General features: G+C 36.8%; 1 non-coding gene across 1 annotated transcript; it reads left to right on the top strand.

Moving 5' to 3' along the window:
- Nucleotides 1-824: 824 nt before the first annotated feature.
- LOC120070464 (small nucleolar RNA R71) lies at nucleotides 825-930 on the top strand. The gene has a single exon (XR_005479959.2). It is a non-coding gene; the product is annotated as a small nucleolar RNA R71 (small nucleolar RNA).
- The last annotated feature ends 7,787 nt before the right edge of the window (nucleotides 931-8,717 follow it).

Consider the following 8,717-nt stretch of genomic DNA (forward strand, 5'->3'; position numbering starts at 1 on the left):
CTTTCTTTAAGAGCTTTGCCACTTCGTAATGCCACCGCATGACATTGCTCTTTTCCATTGTTATTCCCTGAGGTTCCTGTGTTGCTAGGCAAGACTCTTGGCTATCGATTATTCAACTCACTGGCAAAACACCCCACCTGTATCTCCATATTTCTAATGGATGATGTCTGGCTTTTTAGAAAAGCATCGTTCTGGGTGATATACACCTTTAAGAGGTTTTCAAGCGGAGACGCTAAACTCGACACATGACTTCCTTTATTAAAGGATTGTTGATGCGACTACTGCGTTGGCTGGAATGCAGGTGGCGGTCTTTGCCTTTGCTGCTGGTTCACCCCTAGGTGGTGTGGCTCCTGTTGATTACCTGCCCAAGAGATATTTGGATGGTTCCTCCATCTGGGATTATATGTGTTTGAGAATGGGTTATTTTTAATAAAGCATACCGATTGCAAATTTTGTGGGCAATCAGAGTAAGAGTGGTGGTCTCCACAACCCACTTTTCTACCTGATTTACCTTTTGCGAGTTTGATGCGTTCCCCAGTGACATATTCTACAAAAGGTTTGTCATAGTAGCCACTTGTGTAGAGAGTGTGGCTATTGCGTTAGAGTCAATAGAATTCACATTCTGAGATCGCTACTTCCTTTCTGCTCTTGCGTTGTAAGTGTCATCCACCCATTCCATATTATGCTTGTCTATGCGCTCTAGTATTTCCTTAGCTTCAGTATAAGATTTATCCATGATACTGCCAGCTGCAGCTGCATCGGCTGCCATTTGAGATGCTCTGTTTAATCTTCCATAAAAGGTCTCCATCTGGATGGTTAACCGTAATCCGTGATTGGGGCAATTCTTGACTAATCCTTTGAAGCGCTCCCATGCGACACTCAAGGTTTCAAATTCTTCCTACTCGAAGTTCATGATCTCTCTCCACCTCCTTGCATTTATGGTGGGTGGGAAGTATTTCTGCATGAATTTCTCGACCAACTTTCTCAAGGTCGTGATCTCTCCAAGCTCCAAAGAACTTACTTATTGCTTTGCATTGTCACGCAGAGAATATGGGAATAAAGATAGCCTGATAGCTTCTGGGGTGATTCCAGGAATCACAAACGAGTTACACGTCTCCAGGAAACGTTTCATGTGGGCGTGAGGTTCTTCTCCCCGAGCACCCTCAAATTGTCCAGGTGTTTGGAGCATTTGTGACATCACAGATTTCATCTCAAATCTTGTCCTATCTGCCATTGGATATATGATCCCTGGTAAGAAATCATACAATACAGGAGACGCATACTCCCTCATGGGACGCGTACTACTGTTTGCCATTATGATAGGTTTTTGCGCAACATGGGCTAGCTGTTGAACTAAGTTTTGATTCCCTTGTTCGCCCGCCATTTGTTGTTGCCTGATTTGTTATCTGAGCAGTTGTTGCCTTAACCTTCGGCGAAGATTAGATCGATTTCTTCGTTGGAAGGTCCTTTCAACTTCGGGGTCGTATACAAGTTCAGAAGTGCTCTCCCTGCTCATAAATGTTTACAAGCTTCAGCTTATCTCGTAATACTCCCTCAGCTGAAGTTTTCCTATAAAAGATACAAGAAAAATTTCTGGTTAGTTTTGTTGTTGAATCCCTGGCAACGACGCCAAAAACTTGTTCGTTGATTTCGTGATTCGAGCTTAGGAGTGTGTTGTATAAAAATTTCTGGTTAGTTTTGTTGTTGAATCCCTGGCAACGACGCCAAAAACTTGTTCGTTGATTTCGTGATTCGAGCTTAGGAGTGTGTTGTATAAAATAATTGGAAAAATAAGTGTAATTATGAATGATGCATTGATGCGTTTATGATGCATTAGTAACGTGTTGATGCGTTAGTGATGTGCAACAGGACGTATGACACTCCTCTATAGACGTTCAAGTTTTCCTGAATCAGATCCAAGTATAAATCCAACTCAGGTTCCTGGTAAGTCCAGGGTTAAACTCAGAGATTCAGATTAAAGCTAACGAAGACCTTGCGTTGTAACTGTTGTAGAGATATCCTAAGTGTATGTAGAAATGAGTTATTTAAACTAAGTTGCTGTGTGTGCGTGCAAGAAGGCACAAAAGGGTGAGTAGAGAATGATGGGTCATGTGAAAATGGAGTTTGAAGCAAGTGATATGCGTCAATCTAAGTTGGATGTACACAAACAAGAATATGAAGCGAATGAGATGACTTGTTTATCTTCGTCTATGCGTTAGACTCTATTCGACACTTCTCAATGCGAATATCATACAATACTTATCTCTAGGATGTATGCGTCAAACACAGGATGTAATAAAACACCGTTCGTCTATCTCTAGATGTACTAACCGTTTCTAACTTGATGCTGGCTAACTTATTCTCTCGAATAGTTTAAGCTAAAGATGCTTTTACCAATTGATTTAGTTGGCTTAAGCGTTCGAAATGGAATTTTGCATGAAGTTATAGATGCATCCAACATAAACAAGAAACAAACAATGGCAAAGTATGATAGATCAAATATGAGAATTTATAAACAAACTGATTGTCTTTACAAAACCAATACTTAATTAAATGAGAAGATGAAAGCGATAAGTAAGATGAAATGAAAGAGCCAAGCCGCAGAGTACAATCTCTTGTCCTCTTTGGCTCAATTCTAGTCGTGTACAACCACTTGTGGAAGAATTGGAAGAAATGTCTCTCTTGAGCTCAGCTTCCTCCACTCCTTGATCGGCGATGGTGGTGGTTCTCTTCCCTCTAGTTCTTCTCGGCACCACAGCACAGCTCTAAAGATCTAAGATTCTAAACTAAGACTAAGCTTCAAACTAAAACTAAACTGAGAACTAAAAACTCAAAACTCTCCATATGGTGGGATTTCTTCTATTTATAGGCGTCGGTCTTCTCCAACTTGATGATGGGCAGCATTAAATTCCATACCCTGGTTAGCCACCTGACACTCAGATGCTTTTCAGACGCCGCCCGCTGCAGATGCCCATGCTTGCAAGTGGTGATTTGACACAAACAGCCTGAATCAATGAATCTTCCTTGTGTTGAAACCCTCTGACGCACGCCCCATGCGTTAGATTTTGCCTGCGACACTTTTCTTAATCATGTGTTAGCCTTTTGTTGAGATCCTACAATATCATGCATTAGTGCCACAGTATTTTAGCAATAAACATTCTTTTGCATGAGTTTGATAGTGTTCAAATAATTTCATGTCTTTCTCTAAAAATGATGAGATTTTATCATTCAAGATCCTAATTATTCCAACTTTTGAGCCACAATAACTTATATTTCTACAAGTTATCAGCTAACGAGGGGACCTTATGGACCTATAGATTGAAGCTTCAATGATACAAGATTAATTGATTAATCTCTTTTAATCAAATTAATCAATATTCATTAACTGTCGGTCACTCCACTAAAGACTGACAGCTGAACTCTTTGCACTATAGATATATTTATGTGTCCATTGGATATAACCAATCAACAATGTATTGATCATTCACAAATTGCTCAAGATCAATGTTCACCCTTACGGGATACACAGATTCTGATTCTCAGATCGATAGAGGTTCTAAGAAATCTACTTCGAGATCAGTGTTCACAGTTAACAGAGGAGTTGTAGTTAGGAGAAGCACAAAGCAAGGGTGCATTGTTGACTCCAGTATGGAGGCAGAGTATTTAGTAGCTTGTGAAGCTGCCAAGGAAGTTGTCTAACTCAGAAAGTTCTTGACTAATCTGGAAGTAGCTTTAAACATGTCAAAGCCCATCACCCTTTATTGTGATAGTAGTGGTATTGTGGCTAATTGCATGAAGACTAGGAATCACAAGCGCGGGAAGCACATAGAGCACAAGTATCATCTGATACGAGATATTGTGCATTAAGGGGATGTGATTATCACGTAGATAGCTTAGGCGCATAACGTTACTGGTCCATTTACAAAGACTCTCACGACTAAGGTGTTTGAGAGTCACCTAGAGAGTATGGGTCTACAAGACAGACCACATCTAGTCTAGGGCAAGTATGAGATTTTGAATTGGGCATGTATTGTATGCCCTAGTTTCTATTTTTTGTGTACTTTTGTAACAGTTTAACTTTTAAGATGTACACTACACTGGCTTTAGGACAAGTATAAAACTATTGGGGTTGATGCCCTAAATCTTGTGGGTTCTGTAGTTTTTAATTGTAATGTACAAATAATTTATTTATCTAATAAAATCTTTGGCATTTTATTTGACATTTAGTAGCATTAACCCACAAAACTAATAAACTAAGATCCAAGGTTGTCTTCTGTAACTTGAACATATAAGAGTTAAACAACATGCAGCGGAAGTATCAAGGATTCATAAGCAATATAATTCACTAATTTTGGAAAAAACTAAAGTATGCTTTTCATAAAAAATGAGTTTTCAGAACATACCTTTGATGAACTCTCCAAGAAAATGTCTGTTCAGCTGCTGTCTTCATTTGATATCAATGTGAACCACCTCAAAGCCTTCCCTACTATGATCTTGGAGCTTTAGGCAGAGTTATGGGACTCAACAACAGCTTGAAGATGTGAAAAAACAAGAAAAGCTCACAACAGGAAATTAAAGAAAACAGTTTCTTCTTCACCGATATTTTTCTCTCAAATTCTGTATTCTTTTTTCTTCTCTAACAACTCCAATCTTCTTTATATATTTAGATGAACATGCAAAGTGATGGAGTGCATGGCTTGCAGCTCATGTTTGAAGAATCAAAGTAGAGAAGATAATGCATTTTGTGTGAGCATAAAGACGATGATAATAGAGAAAACCCATTTTCCATTTTGTGCAACATGCAAATGAATTTTCATTTTCTTTTTAAAACAAAAAATGACTTTTAAATCATTTTAATTCAAAAATTGATTTTCTTAAATTAATTTTTTAAAAAATTAATTAATTTAATATCAAATATTAAATTAATTTTTGCACAATAATCATCTTCATATATTTAAATCATATTCAAATTCTCTTGTTCCGTTTAATTTGAACGTTTCAAATTAATTTCTCAACCTACCCTAAAGCTTACCCATTTACGAGCTAGTAAGGGGACCTCGCGGACCTACAGATCATGGACTTCAATGATCCGAGATTGATCGGTTAAACTCATTACACCGATCTAACCCTTATTCATTAACTAATGGGTGATTCCACTAAAGCCTATAGCTGAACTCTCCTCACTGTAGATATATTATCTCTGTTTTACCTCCAAAATTACCTCTTTTTCCTTAAGTTCCACTAATCCCCTAATGAACAATTGATTTGTGATCCAATCAACAAATTGAATCCCTCTCAGACCAATGAGAGGGTGAGGCCTCTTGTTCAAGACCCAGAATCAGCACTTGAAGGGAACAACCTCTCTACTAACCTAATCAGGTAGGAGTGAATTCCCTCTTGAACCCTATGTTTCCAGCTATTCATCCGGTCTTATCCTCAAAATGGTAAGATTATTGAGCAGAGGCAATTGGTCTACTCTCACTATTTGCAGATCAAAGGATAATCCCAAACAAACAGAAGTTCATAGTTAGCTTAGGATTAAGGTTAAGTTACCTAGGTCATCGGTTAGTCTTAAACAGTAAACAACGTTATAAAGTAAAAGTGACACGTTTCGTGGTCCGATCTTGCACAAAACCCATTTGCACAGGACACCCCCACTTCTCATGTCTCAACATGCACGAATTAGGATCACTTTGTATGTAGCACTTTACAACATTTTGTAACAACTACAGAGTAGGCTGCATCCAATAGTGTTACCAGAATAAGGTACCCAACCTTATTCATATACTATAGATCTTTTTGACTATTTATTCGAACCCGATCTACTTGTATGTCTCCACATAAAGTTCAAGTACACATATAATAGTCAAGGGACTTAGGTTTATTGGATTTCTAAAAAATAATATATTCAACAACTTTATTGAATTTTCAGAATAAGTTCTAATATTTATAAACCACGATTTTTAGGACATAAAACCCAACAAAACATGTATGTGGAGACATACAGGTGGATCATGTTCAAGCGACAACCTAAAAGATCTGTAATAGATGGATGATGATGGGTATCTTATGCTGGTGACACTACGAAGACGACCAGCTTTGTAGTTGTTATAATTGTAGTAAAGTGCTACAAGTGATCTGATCCTGATCATTCTTGTGGAGACATGGGAGCGAAGGTTTTCTATACAAAGAGTTTGTATAAGACCAGACCACGAAATGAATAGTCTTGCTATATAACACTGTTGATAGAAGTGACTTACGTTTCATCAGGATGACCATAAGTGACTTGACCTAAATCCTAAGTGAGTTATGAACTCCTGCCTATAAAGGCGATCCTTTAATTTGTGTAGGTGAGAGTGGCCAATTCGCTGATTCAATATGCCTACCATTTTGGAGATTCGTCTGATTGGGAGCTGGGAACACAACTACACAAGAAGAAACTCACTCATTCTCTATAGTTGGAGTGAGTAGAATAATTGCTCCCTTAAGGGTTGATTCCGAGGCTTGAACAATATTGTGCCACACCCTCTCCTGGCTCAAGACGGGTTTGGTCATAATTGGACTATGACTTATTGTTCATTATAAGGATCAGTGATACTTAAGGAATTAGATGTAACTATCGGGGAAAAAGGGTAATTTTGACCCAATTGTACTTACAAGCAATTTGTGGAGAGTCAATGCACTATTGATTGGTTATATCCATTAGACACATAAATATATATGTAGTGCGGAGAGTGTAGTTGTCGCTTTTTAATACCATTGGAGCTTCAAACTATATGTCCATGAGGTCCCTTTGGTAGCTCAACTGACATTATTGAGAATCAAATTAATTTTCGATTAATTTGAATTGTTCAAATTAATTGAGAAAATTAATTATATATGATATAATTAATATAATGTATTTGATACATTACAATATAAAGTTTTATTTAAGGGAAAATAAAGACTTGAATATTATTCAAATATTAATTATATGAATATGATTCATATAAAAATTATAGATTAAATTTAATATGAATTTGATTGGTATTAAATACTATAGGTTAAATGAGAGACTAATAAACTATAACTTATATGATTTATGATAATATAAACTATAGGGTATGTGATATATTTGATATAACATAAGTTTCTCATATATACATATATTAAAGTAGTTAATGTGTGTGTGTATATATATGTTAATTTAAATTAAATTAAATTTTATTTTAATTATTTAAATTAAGGAGAGAGTTATTACAACTTCTTCCACCTCACTCTCTTGTGAATATCATGAAAGTGGTTTTCACGATAAGTTTTTCTTTTGATAGGAGTTGGAGATGATTCTTGATGTAGAACTTCTCAATTGTTGATCTCTGAGAAATTCATCCTCCCAACACATCTCTCCCTGCCAAAATTAAGAGCAAAGACCATACCTCTTGCTTGATTTCTCACCCTATAGATAATACTAGGAATCACTGTTGGTGGTGTTCATTTGGTGTTGTTGTGCTTGGAGATATTATTTGTTGAGTTCGTGCAATACATAAGAAAGGAGAGTGAGAAGACTTTATTATGACTTCAAGAGTAAGTACGACTTCCCCATTGTTATTATCTTTTTCTATAAAAGCATGTTACAGGATATTAAATGTTTATCATGTTTTGTTTTCATCACATCTTTAATTTATGTATGTTATGTAAAATTAATTGAGAGACACGATTGCATATCATGCTTCTGCACAGATTTTCCAAACCTTCATCCCCATCATCTCAAGGATTACCGTTGTTTTTCCACTACTATTATGTCTCTAGTTGAACCTACACCTTACCAAGAAGTTGTTACTAACCCTCTTTGGTAGCAAGCAATGAATGAAGAACTTCAATCTTTAGAGAAGAGTCATACTTCGGACTACATGAATTTTCTTCCTGGCAAAAGAACTATTAGTTATAAGTGGATTTATAAAATTAAAACACACTATGATGGGTCTATTGAACGGTATAAAGCTCGCCTTGTTGCAAAAGGTTATTCTCAAGAATATGGCATTGACAATGAAGAGATGTTTGCTCTTATAGCTCAAATGACATCTGTTTACAGTCTCTTAGCTATTGCAGCGGCCAAACAGTGGTCCCTTTTGCAAATGGTTGTTAAAAATGTATTTCTCAATAGCACTTTATCTAAGGAGGCATATATGAAACCTCCCCTGGTAATTCTGCTCCATCCCAGAAAGTTCGCCTTCTTCGTCGAGCTTTATATAGTCTTAAACAAGCCTGCATGCCTGGTTATCTACATTCAGTTTTACTATCGTTCAGCTTGGGTTTACTTCCAATCCTCACGATACAACTCCTTTTAGACGTCAAACTCCTTAAGGTATTGTTCTTCTTTTCTTTATGTTGACGAGATGATAATTATAGGTGATGATCCTCAGACTATATTTGATTTATAAATCCACCTAGGGAAACACTTTAAGATGAAGATTTAGGACCAATTAATTACTTTCTTGGCCTTAAGGTTCATCATGATTTGATGGATATTATCTGTCTCAAGCGAAATATGCTTCTGATCTCCTAGCTTGGTCTAGTATTACTGGCTCTACTACATCGTCAACCCCAGTAAATATGAATGTTTTATTGACTCCGTTCGATGGTGTTCCTCTTGACGATGTCACTATGTATCGGCAACTGGTTGACAATCTTATTTATCTCATTGTGACCATCCCAGATATTGCATATGATGTTCATAT

Source organism: Benincasa hispida, chromosome 1 (assembly GCF_027475165.1).
Source record: "Benincasa hispida cultivar pf3 chromosome 1, pf3_genome.v1.1, whole genome shotgun sequence".
Lineage (NCBI taxonomy): Eukaryota > Viridiplantae > Streptophyta > Magnoliopsida > Cucurbitales > Cucurbitaceae > Benincasa > Benincasa hispida.